Below are 25567 nucleotides of genomic sequence, written 5' to 3'. Positions count from 1 at the left end.
TTTTAATTTTTAGATGTTTTGATTTTACTAGACAATTTTAGATTTGATTTCATGAACTTATGGATATGCTTAGTTTAGTTTCCTTTGCACATTTTCAATTTGTTTTTGTGTGCCTATGCTATTATACTTGTGTGCTTTAGTGTTGTTTTCATAGGTTCTTATGTCCAAGTTTGGGAGAAGATTATTTTGGCATCTCTTTACGGGATTGCATGCGGCTCCAATGCCAAAATTAACTCACTCACTTGGTATTATTGTTCATTTTAACCCATATGCTCTTTATTTATACATCTTTGTCTTCACACATTGAGGACAATGTGCCATTCAAGTTTGGGGGTATTGTGTATTGTATAGTGTTTGCATTTGCTATTTTGTACAAATAGATTTGTATAAAACTAAAAATTTTTTTAAAAAAAAATGGAAGCAATGATTTTGGAATTTTTTGGAGATTGAAGCATGTGTTGAATACTTTGTGTATAGATGTAAATGATAGTTTTGAATTGAGAAAAATCTATTGAGCATATGGATTTAAAAAAGTTTGTATAAATGCTTCAATTAGATTATCTTCGAGTATCATACTCTTCTATGCTTCACACTGCACAGATACACACCGGAAACTCAATTGTGAGGCATGCAACCTGATTGACCTTGACCATGACTCAGTTGATTTGAATTGATGACCCTAATGAATGGATATCTTTGGCATGAACTATTAAAAAAAAAAAAAATGAAGTTGAATAATGATAATGACTAATTTAAGTTTGTAGCCTTGCTAACTCGAGTTATTAAGCCTTAGGAGTGTCTTTGCACTTAGCACCCTAAAGCCATCTAGTTTGGGAGTTGCAGGCCTAACACTTGCTACATGGGTTAGTTAGAAAGCTTAAGGGACTTAGGCATTGCACAGTCATTCAAGAAATAAAAATAAATAAATATGGTTCGTTGGAGTTCGTAGCCTTGCTGACTCGAGTTATTAAGCCCTAGGAGTGTCTTTACATTTAGCACCCTAAACCCATCCGGTTTGGGAGTTGCTGGCCTAACACTTGCTACAGGGGTCGGTTAGAAAGCTTAAGGGACTTCGGCATTGCACGACCATAATATGTATTTAAAAAAAAAAAAAAAGTTGTGTTTTGAATAAAATCATGCCTTATGTTCTTGAAATTGGAACAAGAGGGTAAAAGCTGTATATTGGGAATCTGGTTCACTTTAAATGAAGCTAGAGATGATTTCTATTATAGATATGATAATTGATGTATTTATATAGACTATGATGTTAATATTTGAGAGTTGAAAGATGATTAGCCATTTTGTTCTATCAATGCTTTATATACACAAGGTAGTCTTCATAATGATTCCATCTCTAATGTTTTCTATGTTCCTAGTTTGCAAATGAGCTTTGTGCATCTTCATGCACCATGTTTGATGTTTGTGGGTAACATTCCTGTTAAACCCTCACGAGATTTCACTCGTCCTCTAGGGACGCCTAAGGGTTTAAAAGGTTTATTGCATATGCTAAATGCAACCGTCGCTCTCACGAAAGAGGAGATTTGTTGTCATTTCATTAAGTGTTTTCATTCTAGTTTTGCTAAGGGACTAGCAAAATGTAAGTTTGGGGGTGTGATAAGCGCCGAATATTGCATATTCAAGTGCCCTTACTTGCGTTAGTTAAGTCCATTATTTGATTATTTTATATAGATTATCTTCATTTGCATGTTTTTTTTTTTATATTTTCAGGTTTGTTTCCCAAAAAGGAATAAAAATGATGTTTTGATGAGTTCTTGAATATCAAAGTGCGCAATGCTGAAGTTTACAGCTTGGCAGCAGTGGAGTTTGACTTTGCTCGTCAGTTTTGACCCAACAAACTTGAGAACTGGACTTCTATTAAAACATAACATACTTAGAACTTTGAGTTAGCTTTCCAAATCATCAAACGGTTTGTCATTTAGAGTTTAGAGCAGAGAGTTATGGCCATTTTACCAAAGGTGCGCAAAGCTGATAAGCACCCGCGGGCAATCGCCAAGAACCCGTGGGCGCCCGCCAAAAGGGCCAGTAGCTTCCTGCATCTGTGGGCGCCCGCCCTGCGCCCGCTGGCACCCGCCATTCTACAGACCAGCAGGTATGGGCCTCCATTTTCTTCACCAAATCTTATCCCCTTTTTTAGGGGATTGCTCTAATGTTGTCTAGGGGCTTTAGGACCATGAATTTGGAGTGGATAGGAGGCTTAGGTGATATATAGAAGGCATGTATGGTTGTAAAGGGGGATATCTCTCATTTTGCAAGGTTTTAGAGAGAGAAATATTGTGAGCAAGTGGGTTTGTGTGCTAAGGAGCCCCTAGGTGCGAAAATGGAGGGTGAGGCCTCTTCTTCTCCTTCATTTCTTTCATCCATGGGTAACTAACTCCCTACCTAGGGAGGTGATGAAGCACTCTCTTGTAAGCATGCTTTAATTTCATTTAATTTGGGAAATGGTTCATGTATATGGTGGTTCCATGATCTAGAACACTTTTACATTTTGTAATGGATCTTAATTTATATAAATGATTATGTTGAAGCTATCATCTTGTCTTAGATTATATGTTCACATGATTGTATGGTTTGCATTTTCATAGTGAGAATGGAAATGAGATTGTGGAATGGTTTTTATTGGCATGTTGTATGAGAAGCTTGTAGTCCATTGCTTCGGCTTTCTTTTGATGGATTTTATCTTAATTCTTAGCTCCATGTGCTTTCACCATAGTGATTGAGAGGTTTGATAGTCCCTAGCTTAGTGAGCATGTCATGGCTACACCCTAATCTAGGTAGTTCTAGCATGTGGCACTTTGAGGGATTATACTTAAGTCTTAATCCTATGAATTTCTTGAGGATAATATAGCAATCTAGTATTGCTACATATCATTGCCATGTAGTGAAATTGTTTCCCAAGTTAATAGCAATTTAGCATGTTTATAGGATTGGTAGTGGATTCACTTCCCTAGCCCTTTCTACTCATTTTCTCTTCCTTAATTTTCTTGCATTAATTGTTGTTTTATGCACATTGTAATTCCTAATTCTAGTGACAATCCAACAAAACTCTATACACCTTTCATCAAACCAAAAGTGATTTTAGAAAACCTTGGTTGCCATAAACTAGTAATCCCAGTGGTTCGACCTACCCGTCCAATAGCCCTATTTTATAGTGATTTGTGCTATTGCAAAATGGGTTGATTTATAATTGTAATCGATCCGTCGTTCAGGTTAGGATCAACATGACCTGCTTCCATGGCTATGGGTGAAGCATCAAAATTAAAACTATTGTGTAGGATGAGATTGCCAGTGTTATCAAATGTGTTGGTTATGGTCATCATGGCTGAGTTAATAGCAGCTAGACTCCATTCCGAGTGCACCCCTTTACGGAGCGCGGCGATGCTAGAAGCATGAGGAGATGACATGGATGTCCCGTAGATCATATTGTAATCACTGTACAATGCAATATTTGAGCCAATAGCACTTGCCGGAACGGTTGGAATCCATGCTGCTAAAAATAATATCCCCGGTGCCATTAAGTCCTACTTCAAAATGGTCGGACAGCTCAAGGCAAGACCTCTTGTAGAGAATGAGGCAACAACAGGGGCACGTTCTGTGCCAAATTTGGTCTGTTGGAACTTGATGCTCACGGCTGTAATGACCTGAGTTTTTATTCAACCCGGTGCATCAGTGATGACCCAAAAGTTGACCCTGTATCGGATCAAAAATGCGGAAGTGAAAGGTGAAACAATGGTCTCTAGAGATACAACACGTCTCTAAGACACCAATGTAACCCTCAATGAGGTCACCGAACCCAAAGAAAACAAATGCGGAAGTGATTTTTCAAAAAGGGACAAAAGGGAACTTAGGAGAAAAGTGGTCATTTTTGACGACGGCCATTCCTTATACGCCAAATTGATGTAGTGAGTGTGCGGTTCAAGAAAAGTCTTTTGGGTCAAATTTAAATTTATAAAAACTACTACCAACACTAATACTAAAGTAACAAGAGTGAGTAGGGATCGTCCCTAGGGATTATACGTGTTGGAATTTAACTTCGACTCTAGTGGATCACAAGATTGCAAAGAGAGGGTTTGGATTGATTAAACTAAGGTGCAATGAAATTAAAATGCAATTAAAATAAACTAATTAGAGATAGGGATTTAAGAGATGAGAAGAGAGGACTTAGGGTGTTGGAATCACCACTAAGCTCATGTAATTAACCACTAGCTTTCTATTAATGGGGAATACATTGTTGTGAACAAAATGCGAATACTAATTGCAATATTAAGTATGGACCATCTAATTTAAGCATGAATTGTCTTACCTAAACTAATTGTACCACAACCCATCTAGTTTAAGCATGACCCATCTAGGTAGCAACAATTGTAGCACACATTAATCTAGAGAATCATGAAATTTGCAATAATAAGCCATGGAATATCTAAGCAATCATAGATTGTCTACCTACCTACAAGTATGAATTAAATTATAGAACAACCCATCAAGCATAAGTATAAACCATCAAATTAATTGACAAACCCATTCAATGAAAACCCATGCTTAGCCATCACTAGATTTTCAATCAACCACACATAGACATGCAATTAATATAGAAAAACTAGTGTAGAGATTAATTCCAAATAATCACACATAAGACAACATGTAATCAAATGGAGAATCAATAGAAAGAATTAATCCATATGAATCATGTAAGAAATAATTCCTAATTTAATCACATATAGACATGTAAATAAACTAGAGAATTAATAGGAAGAATTAAACTATAGAAATCATAGAAATATACCAAGATTCATTAAATTCACAAGGCTAGAGCACTAATCACAACAATATATATATAAATCCCCAAAAATAGAAATACAAGGGTTTAGATTACACAAGACTTAGGGCTCATCCAAGCCCTAAGTGTAGATCTAGCCAATCATGGAGGAGGTAGATGTGGTCATGAAATCAAGCTCCAAATATGGCTTCATCTTCTTCTTCCTCTTCTTCTTTGAAGCTCTAGAGATGGAGAGAGAGAGTGTGGTCTAGAGATGGATCTTAAGATGTGCCTCCACTTCCCCCTTTTCTTCTAACCCTAATCTCTAACTTTGCTAGAGAGAAATAAAAAATACAATGTAAAAAATAAAATGATAAAAAGCTTCTTTACAAATGGGTCACTTCCCTTTATATAGAAGGTCCTTTTCTTAGTCACTAAGTCAGGAATATTGCTCCAAAAATATCTAATCCCGTACTATGTGATAGGTGGAGCTTTGGGCGCGCACGAGAATAAGACAGCTCACTGCCAGCAAAAGTTCGATCGATCAGAGAAAAAGTTCGATCGATCAGAAAAAAATTTGATCGATCAGACTTTGATTGATCTCACTTTTCTGATCGATCTCACGATCAATCTCACTTGGCAGCTTTTCAGGATCAGCCTCTTTTTGCTCCAAGTCAGCCTCATTTTGCTCCGAATCCTCTCTAAGACTTAGTTTGACTCCAAAAAGGCCTTAAGAAACCATTTTTAGCCCATTTTAGCATTATTGACCTGAAATAGACAAAAACGCAAATAAGTACTAAAACGGGTAAACAAGATAGATAAAGTTCCTAGAATACTTAAGCTTAAAGGGTTTAAAAGTGTACTTTTTAGCGCTCATCAATTTTCAAGGTGAAAGTGGATACTTCCGAGCATACCATTGGAAAGACAATGAAAAATCAATGAACTTAGACTCAAGAATCACTTGATTCGGAGTCCGGATGAAGAAGATATGACTAACGGAAGAAAAAAGGGCAAAAAAGTCAAAATAGTCAACCCTAGGTCATATAACCGGTTACCAAACTTTCATAACCGGCGAGAAGGCCAATAATAATGACCACAACACTACCCCAAGTCATCTAACCGGTTATGAGAAGTTTACCGTTCGCACACTTGAACTACAACTTAGCAAAAACCTGGTAGCAGGGGTTTTTTAGTAAAAAATGGGTTTTTGAAGGCCAAGATGACATTTCCTGGATACACAAAGAAGAAACCCCCCACAAAATCACGCTTTCTACTTGACAACGTGGTAGAAAATGAAAAAAACTCGTTGTGAAATGCCTAAAATTCCCTTCCATGAAATCAGGTCATGAGGGTCAAAAAGCTACTATAATGTAAAACTGAAAGTTGAACTTTGCAATGGATTTCTGATACCAAGATAACATTTTTTGGAAAAATACGAAAAAGAAACCCCCCCTAAAATCACATTTTCTAAGTGACCATGTCAAAATTGGAATTTATTTTTTGAAGGGAAACCCCAAAATGCAAAGGGTAAAAACTCAAGAAAATGCAACTTTAAGTTTTTACTTCATCAAGAATGGTATTGTTTGCCAAAGTGAACATGCAAGTATATGTAATATGATAAAATAGATGTGCTATAATGGCCTAAGGCCTCATGGCATGTCATATGCAAAATATGACCCTTCAATGCATTGAATCACATATCTTCCATAGGCAATAATGAAGTTAAAATTAGCATACATATCGCATAAGTGTCTTTAGCCCTTAACCTTATTACAAACACATTCTAAGAGTAACAAGAGGTCCACTTAAGTGCACATTACATAGCTAGAGCAAAAATTACAAGTTTTGATATATTAAACCAAAAAGGATCATGATATGCTAACAAGTGCATATTCAATGTCACCAAAAATACTCTAAGAATTCTAGCGAGTCTAAGAGTGTTGTGCATCCCACAATAAAACTTTTTTACCTGAAAAACACCCGGTAACTTTGGGGTGAGTAAACAAGTTTACTCGTAGGGAATGAGCATGCATAAACTTATCTTTGTACAACTTTATAATTCATTATAATTTAATCTAAAATGTTTAACCGACAATGGAACTTCTATTACAATGCAATAAGATGCAAACTCACAAGGTTATCAACTTGTTATTTAAATGCGAAATCAAACCAAAGTGAATACTTGGACATTACACCGAATCAGACCGACACCATAGTTACTTTAGGGTTACCAGCCCATGGGTAACCTCCCTATGTGCACACTAGACTTGTAAAGGGACAATCCCCCGTATTAAAAACCATGCTCTAGCTTTAGTCATAATGATGAGCGCTGAAAAGTGCACATTTAAACCCCTTAAGTAAGGGTATTTTAGTTCATTCATCTATCTTTATTTACCCGTTTTAGTACTTATTTGTGTTTTTGTCTATTTAAGGTCAAAAATGTTAAAATGGGCTAAAAATGGTTTCTTACAACCTTTTTGGAGTCAAAACTAAGTCTTGGTGAGAATTTGGAGCGAAAGGAGGCTAATGCTATAAATCTGCCACGTTGGATCCATCCAACTTATTTCTGATCGATCCAACTTATTTATGATCGATCGAACTTATTTTGGATTGATCGAACTTTCTCTGATTGATTGAAGAAAAGTTGGATTGATCGAACTATTCGCGAAAGTTATTAAAAAGCATATCGGAATCTCATTTTGACCCAACTCGGGCTGTGCTTCAAAGGGACGATTCTAGGGCCGAGTTCTCATATTTTTGGGCTCCTAAAGCCTTGTATATAAGAGGGATTCAACCATTTTTGTTGAGAGATTTATATTTTAGATTGTAATTTCTATTTCTTCATTAGTTTCTCTCTCTAGAAAGTTAGAGATTAAGGTTAAAAGAAAAGAGGGAAGTGGAGGCACATCTCTAGATCTATCTCTAAATCCATTCTCTCTCTCTCTTTAGCGCTTCAAAGAAGAAGAAGAAGAAGAGAAAGAAGAAGATGGAGCCATGTTACCCTTGAAGGTTTCATGACCACATCTACCTCCTCCATGATTGGCTAGATCTACACTTAGGGCTTGGATGAGCCCTAAGTCTTGTGTAATCTAAACCCTTGTATTTCTATTTTTGGGGATTTATATGTATTGTTGTGATTAGTGTTCCAGCCTTGTGAATTTAATGAATCTTGGTATATTTCTATGATCTCTAGTTTATTTGCATGTCTATGTGTGATTAAATTAGGAATTATTTCTTACATGATTCATATGGATTAATTCTTTCTATTGGTTTTCTATTTGATTACATGTTATCTTATATGTGATTATTTGGTAATTGATCTCCACACTAGTTTCTCTATGTTGGTTGCATGTCTATGTGTGATTAATTAAGGATTAAGTGATGGCTAAGCATAGGTTTTCATTGAATGGGTTTGTAAACTAATTTGATGGATTATACTTACACTTGATGGGTTGGTCTACAATTTAATTCATGTTTGTAGGTAGGTAGACAATCTTTGCTTGGTTTGATACTCCACACTAATTATTACAAATTCCATGATTATCTAGATTGATGTGTGCTACAATTGTGACTAGTTTGATGGGTCATGCTTAGAATTGAAGGGTTGTTCTACACTTAGTTTATTTGTTGGTTAGGTAGACAATTCATACATAAATTTGATGGTCCATGCTTAATATTGCAATTAGTGCATTTTGTTCACAACAATGTATTCCCCATTAATGGAAAGAAAGTGGTTAATTACATGAGCTCAGTGGTGATTCCAATACCCTAAGACCTCTCTTTATATCTCTTAAATCTCTATCTCAACTTAGTTTTATTTTAATTGAATTTTAATTTTCTTGCATCTTAGTTTAATCAACCAATCTCTCTTTTTGCAATCAATTAGTACATTAGAGTTGAAGTTAAATTCGAACACGTATAATCTATGTGGATGATCCCTACTCACTATACTTCATTAGTTGCAGTAGTGGTTTTTATAACTGTAAATTTGAGTAGAAAAGCTTCCGAAACCACATTCATATTTTAACCTTGCGAAGCGACCTCTCGCATTAAAAAGTCCATTTTCTAAACACTTGGAAAGGGTTATGCCAAAATTTTGGCGCCATTGCCGGGGATTGATGGAAGGTAACGTCGTATTTGTGGAATCAATTAGGAATTAGTACTCTTTTGATCGTGTCTTTACTTTATTTTCGTTTTCATTTTTGTTACTTATTGTGTTGGTTCTTGTTTGACTAGGTGCATTGAGCTAGAAGGCAAGCAAATGAGCATTTTAAGTAAGGAGCTAAGCAAAAGTAAGAAAAAGCTAAGATCTAAAAAATTTGCAAGGCTAAAATTGAAAATTGAATTAAAGTTCTAAAGGACCCTTTGTGAACTCTTTCTTAACTCAATCTTTAGTTAAATCGTCGGCCCGCGTGGAGGCTTGTATTTCAATTCTTAGATAAATCGTGAGCCCACGTGGAGGCAATTTTATTATTCTTTGCATATTGTTGATAGCTTTGGAGTATGGGATCATTGTATGTGGAGGAAGTTTGTTGATTGTTGAATTGTTGCGAATGTGAAGTGATTGTTCATTACTTGTTGCTTATTGTGTTTTGTTGTGCATGCATGGTCGTAAATCATTGAAACCTATTCTTACCCCTCTCGATTTTAATCCATGGTTCGAAACCCTAGGGGAAGAGGAAGCTTTAGTCAATCCATTTTATCAATGGAAGTACATAATGAGGACCACGTGGAGGACCTTGGTCACATAGACCAACAAGGTATCCTCCACCCCAATGTGCATCATGATAACATGCAAGTACCATTAGGTATGCCGAGGCCATTCATTCACCCACCACAACAACAAGGCCAAGTTCCATTGGAAATGCCTAAGCCAATGTTTGTTCCACAACCTCCCATAGTTCAAGGCAATCAAGGTGCCCATGTTGCACCTCCAATTGTAAACCCTCCCCTTGCTTTAAGAGATCACTATATGCCTAATGAATATAATGCACCCACATGCATTCAATTGCCACCATTTAAAGCACACCACTATGAGATCAAACCATAAACCATTCAAATGCTTCCTAATTATCATGGACTTCTAAGTGAAGAACCTTACAAGTATTTGGATGAGTTTCTTGAAGTATGTTCCACCATGAGATACACGGATATGCCAGAAGAGGTCTTAAGGCTTAAACTTTTTCCATTCACCCTTAAAGATAAGGCAAAATATTGGTTTAACAATCTTAGGCCTTTCTCAATAACTTCTTGGGCAGAAATGCAACAAGAATTCTTGAAGAAGTACTATCCGGTTTCTAAGACCAATGCCATGAGAACCTCAATTCGAGAGTTTTCACACGGGGATGGGGAAACGTTCCATAAGGCATGGGAAAGATTCAATGAATTGATTAGGAAGTATCCACATCATAACATGCCCAAATGACAATTAGTTCAATATTTCTTTGAAAGTTTATCCGATAATTACAAGGGCATGGTTAATGCTTCCATGGGTAGCTCTTACATTGATAGGCATGAGGATGATGTGTGGCGTCTTTATGAGACCATGAGTGAAAATTCTTTGTATCGAACTTTATCTTCTAAGAATGGTAGGAATTTAAGTGGAAGAAAGAGTGTTGGCTTACATCAAGTTGACCATTCCAATGAAATAGTTGCTGAGATGAAATCCTTATCTCAAAGGTTTGATCAATTCTTGATCAACCAAAACTCTGTAAATCAAGTATCTTCCATCCCTAACCATTCCCATCATGCATCCAATGAGACATGTACGACTTGTTCAAGTGTTTTACATTCTACTTCCAATTGTCCCCATGGATATGTGCAAAATGAGCATCATGAACAAGTCAATGCAACTTTTGTTAATCAAGGAAACAATCCTAATGGCAATCATTATAATTCTAGTTGGAGGAATCACCTGAATTTCTCTTGGAGAAACTAAGGGGAAGGCTCAAACCCTCCCCAAGGTGGTTTTCAAGGGAAGTATGTTCCACCTCCGATGCAAAGCTAAGGTTCCCAAGGTTTTAGATCATCATTTCAATCACAAGGAAATCAATTTTCTAATTCTCATTTTCCTAATTAACTATCATATTCTCAAGGAAATTATAGGAGTCCCACGTTTGAAGAGAAAGTTTTGACCGCTCTAGGCACTCTAGAGGCGAACACTTAATTGCTTCATTCTCATTCTCAATCCATTGCTAAGCTAGAAACCCAAGTAGGGCAAATAGCTAGAACTTTAAATGCTAGACAGAAAGGGAAAATGCCTTTAAATGCCCTACCAAAGCAACAATGTGTTGTGGAGACTCATTCCTCATCGGAAAGTCCTATAATAGAGCATGTCAATATGGTGACAACCTTGAGAAGTGTGATAAGCGCCGAATATTGTATATTCAAACGCTCTAAATTGCATTAGTAAAGTCCGTTGTATGTTAATTTATGTAGATTATCTTCATTTTTATGTTTTTATGCATTTTCAGGTTCCTTGGCCCAAAAGGCGCAAAAATAAGGTGTTGTGGATTTTTGATCAACAATGTGCTCAAAAGCTGAATTTCAGGCAGCAGTGGAACTCGATTTTTATTGCCACTTTTGACCCAGAAATCTTGAGATCTGGACTTCCATTATAAAATGGCATATTTAGAGCTCTGAATTAGCTTTCTAAATCTTCAAACAGTTTGTCATTCAGAGCTCGGAGCCGAGAGTTATGGCCTTGTTACCAGAGGTGCGCAGAACTACCTGGCAGCAATGAAATTCTACCTTGATCTGCATTTTCGACCAACCATTCTTGTGAAGTGGATCTCCACCAAAACATAAAGTATTTAAAGCTCTGAATTAGCTTTCTAAATCTTCAAATGGTTCATCATTTGGAGTTTGGAGCGCAAAGTTATGGCCATTTCATCAAAGTAGGTCCGGGCGGAGCAAATGGAGAATAGGCATTCTGCCCAATTTTCGAGTGCCCGAGGCCCAAATTCGAGCACTCGAATTTTGGGCAGTTTGTCTCCAAAAAATCACTATTTCAGCCACTTGTTTCTTGGTTCCTTCATTTTCTGATTTCCTTCTTTATGAGGTGGTTGGAGATGTTCCTAGGGGGGGGGGGGGAGAGAGAGCCTAGTTTGGTGGTAGATAAGAGGGATAAGAGCCACACATCTCCTAAGGAGTTTGGATCAGATTTTGGGGAGAGAAGAGAGCAAGGAGATAGAGTTCTTCAAGCTTGAAGAAGGGAGCACGAAAATGGAGGAGGTCTTCAAGCTTCTTCCTTCTTCCATTGCTCCTATGGGTAACTAAATCTTCTCTAAGGAGGTGATGAAGCCCCTCCCTTGTAAGCATGTTCTAGTGTAGATTTTACTTTTGGGATTTCAATGTATTATTGTTGGTGATTTTATGATCTAGAGCATCATATGTGTTGTAATGAATTCTAATGTCTATACATGATTATTTTGAGCTATTCATCTTGTCTTAGATGGTTTCTCTTCCTAATCATATTGCTTGCATTTCCATAGTGACAATGGAAGTTAGATCATGGAATGATTTTTTGGCATGGAGTTTGAGAACTTTGATAAATCATCGCTTAGGATGCCCTTTGATGGTTTATACTTGATTCTTAACTTTGTGTGCTCTCATCATTTAATTAAGGGCTTGATAATTTTTGGCTTAGGGAGCATGTTGAAGACTACACCCTAGTTTAGGTAGTTCAAGCATGTGAATCTTTGATAGATTATTCTTGTTTTTGATTTAATGAACCTCTTGAGGATAGTATAGCAACCAAGGGTTGTTATGTGTCATGACTATCATTTATGTTGATTTTCCCAATTTAATCTTAATCTAGAATGTGTATAGGGTTGGAGCGGATTCATTTTCCTAGTTTTTCTCTACTTGTATTTCACCTCTTTACATTCCTTGCAATCTACTAGTTTATACATCTTTACATTTCTAGTTTAGTGACCATCAAACAAACCCTTATTACTCCTTATCACTCTAAAATGACTCTAGACACTTAGGTTGCCATAGATTAGCGCAGTCCCAGTGGTTCGGCTTACTCGACCAATAGCCCTATTTTACAATGATTCGTGCTATTGCGAAGGTTGATGTATAGTTGATCAACCGATCAATTTTTGGCGCCGTTGCCGGGGACTTGCAAACGGTTTAGCAACCAAAGTTTAGGGTTAAATTTTAGTTTGATTGTGAATATCGTGTTTTGTGAATATTCCTTGTGTGTTTTAATCATCTTTAAGTTGTAAGTGAGATCGTGTTTTGTAATTGTAACACGTATAATCTCTGTGGACGATCCCTACTCACTATACTTCATTAGTTGTAGTAGTGGTTTTTATAAATGTAAATTTGACTAGAAAAGCTTCCTAAACCACCTTCTTATTTTGACCTTGCGAAGCGACCTCTCGCATTAAAAAGTTCATTTTCTAAACACTTGGAAAGGGGCTCGTCACATAACAATGACATCCCAAGTTTCCAAAATCAATAATTTGTGCAACAACGCATATATATTAACATAACATATATATACAATATGAAACCATCTACCATGCACAACCAAATTTGGAAACACAAGACATGCCCTAAGTTCACAACTACAATGGCATGAAAAATGTTGAATAATCATTATGCAACTTGTCACATGTTGTAACAATATCCTTCAATATTAAGAACACAATCTCACAATTATAGTACAAGTGTAGAATCATGATTTAAACATGCAATTGACATAAAATACATACTCAAATCACTAATACAACAAGGATAGAAATTAAATAAACAAAACAGGTAATTTCTCTAGATTTCATTTCTCATCCAAACATGCTCAATTTAATATATGTTCAAGAACCTATCATGATCATTACATATATCACTTCAAAACTTGATTTAAGTACTAAGAACATATAAATGAAATTTAATTAAATTAATTACTTAATTCCTCTAGATTTCAATGCAACCCTAATTGACTTCAAATTAACATAAGTTATGAATCAAGTCATGACCGTTCTAAAAATCATGTCTTAGCTTAATTTCTTGCAAGGTATCATTAACTATTAACTTAAAGATTTAGATTAAGGACATGTAGTTTATTTGTACCAAGTTATAAGGCATACAAAACATCAAAAAAAACATAACTTAGAGCACCTCCTACCTCAATATAGAATTGAATCTTTATAAACCAAGAAGCCAAGCTTAAAATAGTAAACCAAACTAGGGTTTTATAGAGGAAAGTGAGAGGAAGTAAAAGTATTCCAAGCTTATGGGTCTAAGGTGAGTGGAAGGTGGCTTAAATAAAGTCAAAAGCTTTAAATCAAGCTTTGCTCTAATGGTGGCCAAGTTAGGGTTTGAGAGGAAGAAGATGAAATAAAGTAAAAACACAAACCCTAAACTAAATGTGGTGGGATTCTCCACTCACTATGTGATCTTACACTACCTCTCTCACATACACAATTGCAAGACCAACTATGGTGCTTACACCTGTCATTCATTTAAGGCTCCTTCCTATGTTTAATTCTAAGCCTACACTTGTCATTCATCTAAGGCAACAAGTGCTCTAATCCTAGGCCAACAAATTGGTGAATCCCCACCCTCCATGTGTCAAGAGATTAAGCCTCCAAGTGGTTCAACCACAAGATCAACAAGTGGCACCATGAGAGTGTGACACTTGTCACATTTTTCAAAAATTGCAAAAAAGGTCCTTTTTGAAAACATCTTCTAATTTAAATTGTAAAATGGTCCCTAAGATGAAAAATAGTTACTTTGTATAATTACACTAAAACCCTAAAAGTCAAGAATATTACAAAAAAGTTATGCATCCATACCCTTTACTAGGAAAGTAAACACTTAGCATGTTTTTCTACAAAAGTAAAAATGTAGATATCATGGAAATTGAATATCATGGATGTATGCAAAGCCGGAATCAAATCCGAGCACAAAAAATGAGGTTATACAAGGAAAAATGGAAACTGAGAAAAAGACAAAATAGGGAAAAAGACGAAAAAAAGAAATTACTGAAAAAAAAAGAAAGCAAAAAAATGACCGGGTCATTACAACCTACCCTCCTTAAAAGGATTTCGTCCCTAAAATCGAGTCATACCTAAAAGAGAGAACAAATAAGGATACCAAAAGCAAACCTCCTGTTCGAGCTCCTAGGTGGCCTTCTCAACGCCATGGTATCTCCACAAGACCTTTACCATTGGAATGGTTTTAGTCCGCAAGACCTGTTTTCGTGAATCAAGAATCTGGACCGGATCTTCCTCGTAGGTCATGTCCTTATTAACAACAACATCTATCCATCGTAAAACATGTGATGGATCCAACTCATACTTCCTCAGCATAGAAACATGAAAGACGTCGTGAACCCTGTCCAGGTCTAGTGGTAACGCCAAACGATAAGCAACTTCACCGATGCGCTCCAATATCTCAAATGGTCCAATGAACCTAGGAGACAACTTGCCTGTCTATCGAAATCTCAGAAGTCCCTTGCGCGGAGAAATCTTGAGAAAGACATAGTCTCCTACCTCAATAGACAAGGATCGTCTCCTCCTGTCAGCGTAACTCTTCTGTCTGCTCTGTGCGGTAGCCAACCGCTGCCAAATTAACTTGATTTTCTCAATAGTCTCAATGACAATGTCGGGACCCAAGGCAACGGTATCACCGACCTCGGTCCAACAAACTAGAGATCTGCAAGGTCTGCCATACAATGCCTCAAAAGGTGCTATGCTAATAATGGTTTGGCAATTATTGCTATAGGCAAACTCAACCAAAGGTAAGTAGTCCTCCCAACTACCTCCGAAATCCAAGATACAAGCCCATAACATATCCTCCAATATCTGGATGGTGCGTTCTGACTGACCATCAGTCTGAGGATGGAATGCCGTGCTGAAATGAAGCCCCGTATCAAAAGCCTCCTGAAAACTCTGCCAAAAGTGAGACGTGAACCGCGGATCCCTATCTGAAACAATAGACACAGGAACCCCGTGAAGCCTTACAATCTGCCTCATATATAGTCCACTTAGTTTCTCTACACTGTCTGTCACTGCCATTGGCAAGAAGTAAGCCATCTTAGTCAACCTGTCAACTATGACCCAAACAGCGTCATTCCCTGCCTGAGACCTCGGAAGTCTCGTTATGAAATCCATAGCGATATACTCCCATTTCCACTCAGTTACTGGTAATGGTTGCAACAATCCTGCTGGTCGCTGATATCCTGCCTTCACTTGTTGAGAAGTAAGGCATCGAGCCACAAACTATGAAACATCCCGTTTCATGCCTTGCCACCAAAACTGTTGCTGCAGATTATTATACATCTTCGTACCACCAGGATGAACTGTGAGCTGAGAGTGGTGAAAATTCCGAAGAATGTCTTCATGATAAGACAAAGGAACAAACATCATCCCCTTGTACCTGAGACCACTGTCTGTATATAAGGTCCAACCCTCTACATTCTCGCCGCCTGAAATCCGAACATGGATGGACTTCATCTCCCCATCCTCCTGCTATGCCTCAATAACTCTACTAACAAGAGCCGGTTGAGCCACAAGGCTAAACAAAATAGCCGGTGAAACATCCTCATAACACTGTAAACCAAGATCTGTAAGCTCTTCTAGCATCCTCCATCTGTGAATGGAAATGCTAGCAAGAGTTCCCCACGACTTCCTACTTAATGCATCGGCCACTACATTAGCCTTACCCGGATGGTACTGTAACTCAAAGTCATAGTCCTCCATGAACTTAACCCATCTGCGCTGTCTCAAGTTCAAATCCTTATGAGAAAATAGATACTTGATACTCTTGTGATCGGAGAAAACCTCAAACTTAGCCCCGTACAAATAGTGTCTCCACCCTTTCAGGGCAAAGATAACTGCTGCTAACTCCAAATCATGTGTCGGGTAGTTCAACTCGTGAGTCTTTAACTGTCGAGACCCATAAGCAACCACCCGCTCAGTCTGCATCAGGACATAACCCAAACTTTCCCGCGAAGCATCACAAAAGATCACATAACCCAAACCACGTTAAGGAATGATCAAAACTGGAGCCGATGTCAACCTGACCTTCAACTCCTAAAAGGCAAACTCACATGCCTCGTTCCATACAAATTTGACCCCCTTGCGGGTAAGTCAAGTCATAGGTGCCGCTAAATGAGAGAAATCCCAAACAAATCTCCGGTAGTAGCCAGCTAGGCCAAGAAAACTTCAAATCTCAAACACTATCTTCGGACGCTCCCAATCCATCACTGATTCAATCTTTGATGGATCCACTGCAACACCGCCCCCTTACACAACATGTCCAAGGAAATTCACTTCCGATAGCCAAAATTTGCACTTCTCGAACTTGGCGTATAACTTATTATCCCTAAGGATCTGCAACACTGTCCTCAAATGATACTCATGCTCCTCCACCGAAGCTGAGTATACGAGAATGTCGTCAACAAAGACCATAACGAACTGATCAAGATGGTCACTGAATACACAGTTCATCAAATCTATGAAAGCTGCTGGAGCATTGGTCAAACCAAATGGCATCACTAGAAACTCATAATGGCCATATCGTGTGTGAAAAGTGGTTTTGGATATATCATCATCCTTAACCCTCAACTGATCGTAACCTGATCTTAAATCAATATTTGAAAAACAAGTGGCTCCTTTTAACTGATCAAATAAGTCTTCAATCCTAGGAAAATGATACCTATTCTTGATCATGGCATGGTTCAACTTATGATAATCGATGAAAAGTCTCAAAGACACATCCTTCTTCTTCGCAAAAAGAACTGGTGCTCCCTAGGGTGAAGCACTAGGACGAATAAAACCCTTAGCTTTCAAATCATCCAATTGAGCTTTCAGCTCGTCAAGCTCTACCAGTGCCATAGAGATAGGTGTAGTACCGGGAATGACATCAATGGCAAAGACAACCTCTTAAAGAGGAGGAAACTCCGTTAACTCCTCCGGAAAGACATCCAGAAACTTGTCTACAACTACCAGCAAAACATGGCCCGAACTGTTATCTTTGTCAGCTAACAGGCTAGCCAAGTAGGACCTGTGGCGACTCCAGTCACCGATACTGAAAATCATAGTCGAGTGGGAATCGCTCCGATCTCCCACAAAGTGAAAACAATCTCCCATCGGAGTGCAAATAGACACTCTCCCATGGAAACAATCGATCATGGCATGAAAGAAAGACAACCAGTCTATCCAAAGAATAACGTCAAAGCCCGTCATATCAAAAATGATGAAATTGAACTCTAAGGTCCGCCCAGCTATCTCGATGGCACAACCCCGACAAAAATGGTCCAAAAACACTGGACCCCCAACTGGTGTGTCAACACAAAGGAAACCATCCCGCTACGTGACCTCCAGATTAAAAGAATGTGCAAATAAAGCAGATATAAATGAATGTGATGCACCTGTATCAACAAGAACTCTACCCCAAGAACTAAAAACTAAAAAGATTCCTCAAACTGTAGAAGTCCCTGCGGAGGTATCGGCCTATGGCAATGTGTAAGCTCGTCCTTAAGCCCTTGATTGCTGAGAACTGCCCTGGTGGCCCGACTGATATCCGGAAACAGTAGGCGTAGAACCCCTAACCGGATAAGAACCAACTGACGGCGCCACTGGTTGTGGTGCCTAAGGCACCCTGAAACCCGACTGAACAACTGCAGACTATGCTGGTGTGGCTTGTGAACCAATGCCACCCTGTGCTTTATTCTATAGGTGTGGACACTCCCTCTTGAAATGTCCGGGCTGCTTACAGTAATTACAAGCTCCCTGGTGCCCCTGCGTCAAAGCTGAAGACTTACCCGTCTAAGAATGACTGCCTTGAGGTTGTAATTGTGGGCAGCGAGGCTTAATGTGCCTCGGCTGCTGACAGTGGTGACAAATCAACTTCCCTGAAGGAATAGGAACTGTGGGTGCAGACCGAGCTTGCTGTGACTGTCCCTGAACACGAGAACTATCCCCGGCCTTAGCCTTCTTCCACTGACCCCCAACAGGTACCAATGAAGCCTCTCCAAGAGACGCTTATATGAGCCCTTGATCCTGAGTTGATCTTGGTCCTCTACCTCAACTAACATAGCTTTTTAGACCATCTCTCCGTAGGTCCTCAAATCCAATACTGAAATCCGTGGCCTAATATCAAAATGTAATCCATCCTGAAACTTTCTTACCTTGAGTTCATCGGTAGCTACTATCTTCGTTGTATAGTAGGAAAGAAAAGTGAAACGTGTCTTATACTCAATGACACTCATCATACCCTAATAGAGACCTGTGAACTGTACTCTCATGTCCTGCCTCATAGCCCTCGAAAAGAAGCGGTCGAAGAACAATGTCCTAAACTCCTCCCATGTCATCACCTCCACATCGTGGATATTGGTCATAGACCTCCCCCAGATATCGGCATCTCCTATGAACGTAGAGGCTGTCAAGGAGATCCTCAATTGGTCTGTAGGTACTGCCATGCTATCGAGCTTGCGTACCATGAGATCAAACCAAACCTCTGATACAAGCGGATCCGTACTCCCTGTAAATTGGTCGATCTTAATCCGCTGTAACTTCATGAAGTAGTCGAATGCCTCATTAGCAACTAGTGCCGGTACCGGAATTTACATCCCTGCAATATGCTGACAAAACCTCTGCTGAATGGACTCTAACATCCCAGTGCCACTCCCTGTGCGATCTGCTCCTCATAAGTCGGTGCTCGTGGTGGATTAGGACCCATGCCACGAACTGGAATCCTAGGCTTTCCCGGACCTCTCGTAAACTCAGTGTCATCAACTTGTTCCTCAACGCCCTGACGTGAAGACTCTCCACGCGTGACAACAATGATGTTAAACGTACGGAAAGAAAGAGGTCAACAATAATACAAGCTATCATGACCAAATGCAATTAACACTATAAAAGCATGAAACACGAACCAATACAAGGTATACAACATACGGTCATGCTAAAGCAATCAAAGAAAGCTCTTTAAACAACTAAGCACTTAAAAAATAAGCATACATGTTAAATAAGGATGCTTTTTAAACACATAAGCATATAAGCGTAAAAGCATGTTATAATACCAAGTGTGTTGCCAAGAACCACATAAACATATTACAATGCCAAAACATGTCATCAAAAGCATGCGAATATATCAAAGTACATTAACAAAAGCATGATATGCACCCAAAACCCATCGTCCTAAGGTATTTAAACATAGGAGCTCTGATACCACTTGTAATGACCCGAGTTTTTATTCAACCCGGTGCGTCAATAATGACCCGAAAGTTGACCCAGTAACGGATCCAAAATGCGGAAGTGAAAGGTGAAACAATAGTCTCTAGAGATACAACACATCTCTAAGACACCAATGTGACCCTCAATGAGGTCACAGAACCTAAAGAAAACAAATGCGGAAGTGACGTTTCAAAAAGGGACAAAAGGGAACCTAGGGGCAAAATGGTCATTTTCAAGGTGAAAGTGGGTACTACTGAGCACACCATTGAAAACACAATGAAAAATTAATGAACTTAGACTCAAGAAGCACTTCATTCGGAGTCCCGATGAAGAAGATATGGCTAACGGAAGAAAAAATGGCAAAAAGGTCAAAATAGTCAACCCTAGGTCATCTAATCGGTTACCAAACTTTTCTAACCAGCTAGGAAGCCAAAAATAATGACCACAACACTGCCCCAAGTCATCTAACCGGTTACGAGAAATTTACCATTCGCACACTTAAACTACAACTTAGCAAAAACCTGGCAGCAGGGGTTTTTCGGTAAAAAATGGGATTTTGAGAGCCAAGATGACATTTTCTGGAAAAACACAAAGAAAAAACCCCACTCAAAATTGAGTTTTCTACTTGAAAATATGGAAGAAAACGAAAAAAAAAAAAAAACTAGCTAAGAAATGCCCAAAATGCCCCCCCATGAAATCAGGTCATGAGGGTCAAAAAGTTACTATAATGTAAAACTGAAAGCTAAACTTTATAATGGATTTCCGATACCAAGATGACATTTTCTGGAAAAACACGAAGAACAAACCCCCCCTAAAATCACGCTTTCTAAATGACTATGTCAAAACCGAAATTTATTTTTTGAAGGAAAACTCCAAAATGCCCCTTCGTCAGAAAAGGGTAAAAATTCAAGAAAATGCAACTTTAAGTTTTTACTTCATCAAGAATGGTATTGTTTGCCAAAATGAACATGCAAGTATATGTAATATGATAAAATAAATGTGCTACAATGGCCTAAGGTCTCATAGCATGTTATATGCAAAATATGACCCTTCAAAGCATTGAATCACATATCTTCCATAGGCAACAATGAAGTTAAAATTAGTATACATATCACATAAGTGTCTTTGGCCCTTGAACTCATTACAAACACATTCTAAGAGTAACAAGAGGTGCACTTAAGTGCACATTGCATAGTTAGAGCAAAAATTAAAAGTTTTGATATATTAAACCAAAAAGGATCTTGATATGCTAACAAGTGCATATTCAATGTCACCAAAAATACTCTAAGAATTCTAGCAAGTCTAAGAGTGTTGTGCATCCCACAATAAAGCTTCTTTACCTGAAAAACACCAGGTAACTTTGGGGTGAGTAAACAAGTTTACTCGTTGGGAATGAGCATGCATAAACTTATCTTTGTACAACTTTACAATTTACTCTAAAATGTTTAACCGACAATGGAACTTCCATCATAACGCAATAAGATGCAAACTCATAAGTTTATTAACTTGTAATTTAAATGTGAAATCAAACCAAAGTGGATATTTTGGACATCACGCCGGATGAGACCGACACCATAGTTACTTTAGGGTTACTAGCCCATGGGTAACCTCCCTATGTGCGCACTAGACTTGTAGAGGGACAATTCCCCGTATTAGAACCATGCTCTAGCCTTAGTTATAACAACAACATCCCAAGTTTCCAAAATCAACAATTTGTACAGCAACGCATATATATTAACATAACATATATATACAATATGAAACCATCTGCCATGCACAACCAATTTTGGAAACCCAATACATGCCCTAAGTTCACAACTACGATGGCATGAAAAATGTTGAATAATCATTATGCAACTTGTCACATGTTATAACAATATTCTTCAATATTAAGAACACAATCTCACAATTATAGTACAAGTGTAGAATCATGATTTAAACATGCAATTGGCATAAAATATATACTCAAATCACTAACACAACAAGGATAGAAATTAATTAAACAAAACAAGTAATTTCTCTAGATTTCATTTCTCATCCAAACATACTCAATTTAATATATGTTCAAGAATCTATTATGATCATTACATATATCACTTCAAAACTTGACTTAAGTCATAAGAACATATAAATGAAAATTAATTGAATTAATTAATTAATTCCTCTAGATTTCAAAGCAACCCTAATTGACTTCAAATTAACATGAGTTATGAATCAAGTCATGGCTTTTCCAAAAATCATGTCTTAGATTAATTTCATGCAAGGTATCATTAACTATCAACTTAAAGATTTAGATTAAGGACATGTAGTTCATTTGTACCAAGTAATAAGGCATAAAAAAATAAAAAAATAAAAAAAAAATAAAAAAAAAAACATAACTTAGAACACCTCCTACCTCAATGGAGAATTGAATCTCTATAAACCAATAAGCCAAGCTTAAAATGGTAAAACAAACTAGGGTTTTATAAAGAAAGGTGAGAGGAAGTAAAAGTATTCCAAGCTTATGGGTCTAAGATAAGTGGAAGGTGGCTAAAAATGAAGTCAAAAGCTTTAAATCAAGCTTTGCTCCAATGGTAGCCAAGTTAGGGTTTGAGAGGAAGGAGATGAAATAAAGTAAAAACACAAACCCTAAACTAAATGTGGTGGGATTCTCCACTCACTATGTGCTCTTGCACTAACTCTCACACATACAATTACAAGACCAAGTATGGTGCCTACACTTGTCATTCATCTAAGGCTCCTTCCTATGCTTAGTCCTAAGCCTACACTTGTCACTCATCTAAGGCAACAACTGCTCCAATCCTAGGCCAACAAATGAGTGAATCCCATCCTCCATGTGTCAAGAGATTAAGCCTCCAAATGGTTCCACCACAAGATCAACAAGTGGCACCATGAGAGTGTGACACTTGTCACATTTTTCAAAAATTACAAAAAGGTCCTTTTTGAAAATATCTTTCAAATTAAATTACAAAATGGTCCCTAAAACGAAAAATAATTACTTTGCATAATTGCACTAAAACCCCAAAAGTCAAAAATATTACAAAAAAGTTATGCATCCATACCTTTTACAAGGAAAGTAAACACTACAAAAGTAAAAATGCAGATATCATAGAAATTAAATGTCATGGATGTATGCAAAGCCGGAATCAAATCCAAGCACAAAAAGTGAGGTTATGCAAGGAAAAATGGAAATCGAGAAAAAGACAAAATAGAAAAAAAGACAAAAAAAAAAATTTGACCGGGTCATTACAGTTGCGGCTGTATTTGCACTTTCAGCATATTTCATCATGGCTGTGGCTTCTTTAGTGCTAATCACAACTCCGGGAAAGGGGAATTCCTTGGATTCAAATACTTCAGTTTTATAGGAGATAACGAATGCAGGATCATCTCTAATAAAAATAGCTGCAGCCACATTTTACCGTGAGACACGCCTAGCTTGATCAATAACTGGATAAATACATGGTCCATATGGATAATAAGATGCCTCAGTGATATCACAAATGAGGACGATATCACTAGGTGCTTCTGACAACAATTCAGTTGAATTGCATGGAGACTGCGTCTTGTTGTAAATGAGAGGGCGGTCTAACACCAAGGCACTTGCAGGGAACAGGGTCCATCCGGTGATTGTTACCCCATTTCCGAGATTTAAAGTGCCGGCAAACCACCTGTCGATTGAACCTGCTGCGACGGTCAAGATCCATGGGCTCACATTGCGCACTTGTCCAAGAGAATCGCCTCTGTTGCCTGCTGAAGCAGAAACAAGCACACCCTTCTCCATGGCTGCACAGGAAGCTATTGCGAAAGGATCCTCATACAGAGGTACCCCACGTCCGACACTCACTGAAACCGATATCACATCAACACCATCAACTATGGCCTGGTCCATTGCGGCAAGGTAATCAGATTCATAGCTTCCTTCGTCCCAACTGACCTTATAGACGGCCACCCGAGCGCGGGGAGCAACCCCTTTAGCTGTCCCCTGTGCGTAGCCAAAGTACGAAGCGCCTTCCACAATGTTTCCAGCAGCTGTGGAGGCTGTGTGCTTGCCGTGGCCATCAGTGTCCCTTGCCGAATTCGTGCGGATTGTGATGTTGGGATCTGCAGCTAAAACCCCCTTGTTGAAGGATCTAGTTCCAATAAGCTTCAAGTTGCACAACGAGGAATTGAACTCTTGTCCTTCCTCGCACTTACCCTTCCACCTAGAGGGGATTGGGGTCATTCCTTTGTCATTGAAGCTCTTGCTCTCCGGCCACACACCGCTGTCGATGACACCAATGATGACGTCTTTGCCGTAGTCTGAAGCTGGCCATAAGCCGGTGACAGAATTGAGGGAGAGGAATTCAGTGCTGTGGGTGGTGTCAAGTGTGATTTCTCTATCACTATAAGCTGAGACAAAACCTGGTGAATTCCTTAAGAGTCACTAGTTCATCTAGAGACAACAGTGCACTAAAACCATGTAATGCGTTATCAGTGTAGACAAGCTCTGGTTTGGATTGATGACCGTTTGATGTTGTGTTAGCGGCAGAGTTTATGGAATCGACAGTGGAGGAGTACCAGTGGTGGTGGCTAGCAAAGATTTTGGGCATGTGAGACTTGTCCATGTGGACTCTATAGGTGGACCTTTTAACTGATGTTGATCTTGCCTGAACTAGAAGACACAATGCAAGCAAGATCAAATGAAGAAGAGGAACCCCATTAATGAGTTTCATTGTTTCCTCCAGAGCTTGAAAATTTTGGTTAGACACTAATGGGACCTGTGACTAGTTTCTATTTTGTATCTGTATATATTGTATATATAAGCATAAAGTATATATGATAGTTGAAATTGAGATCACGGGCGGCTCATACTCAGAGGCTGTAGACAAAAGCATATAAAAGTAACCTCTAATTGTGTTAATAATATTTACACTTATATAAATAGAATTTTTTGGACATTAGAGGTTTACACATTTAATTTTTACTGTGAATGAAGTTAATAACATAATCCTTTTCATTCATAATTTTTTTTAAAAATTATTTTAGTTGACTTGAAAAGATAAAAAGTAATACATAAAGATGAATTTTTTTATTAATTGCCACAATTATTAGTTAGATAAAGAAAACAAAAAAGGAGATAAAAATAGAAATTAAGAGTTCTAATAGTATGTAAATTGAAAAGTTTTAAAATGAATTAAAATTGCATCAACTATTTAATCTTTGCAATTACCTGGCTTAGTATAAGAATATAATAATTTTAGGAGCCTTAATAATATAACGAGTAAAAAATTTTAGTCTGTTATGTAAAAATAATAATTTTAGGGGCCTTAATATTATAAGTAAGTAAAATTTTTTAAAAATCTGTTGTGTAAGGAAATAATAATTTTAGAAGTTAATAATAATAATAAATATCTATATATATATATATATATATATATATATATTTATTTATTTATTTTTTGTCAATGCAAGAATGTTAGGTTAGAAGTTAAAGATGCCAAGACTAGAAGCGGGGCTCCCAAGGACAGCATTGGACTACAAAGGAGTTATCCAATATTATAAGAAAGTAAATTTTTTAAAAAGTCTAATAATACAAAAAATAATAATAATAATAATTTGGGTA

General features: G+C 37.8%; 1 pseudogene; it reads right to left on the bottom strand.

Annotated features, from left to right (window-relative positions):
- LOC132277729 (subtilisin-like protease SBT3) overlaps positions 1-24712 on the bottom strand; it is a 28606-nt pseudogene extending 3894 nt beyond the window's left edge.
- Between the last annotated feature and the right edge of the window lie 855 nt (positions 24713-25567).

This window comes from Cornus florida, unplaced genomic scaffold, assembly GCF_030987335.1.
Source record: "Cornus florida cultivar Cherokee Brave unplaced genomic scaffold, ASM3098733v1 CherokeeBrave_3.0.0_Hap2_Chr10, whole genome shotgun sequence".
Lineage (NCBI taxonomy): Eukaryota > Viridiplantae > Streptophyta > Magnoliopsida > Cornales > Cornaceae > Cornus > Cornus florida.
This window is presented reverse-complemented; position numbering and strand designations above follow the sequence as displayed.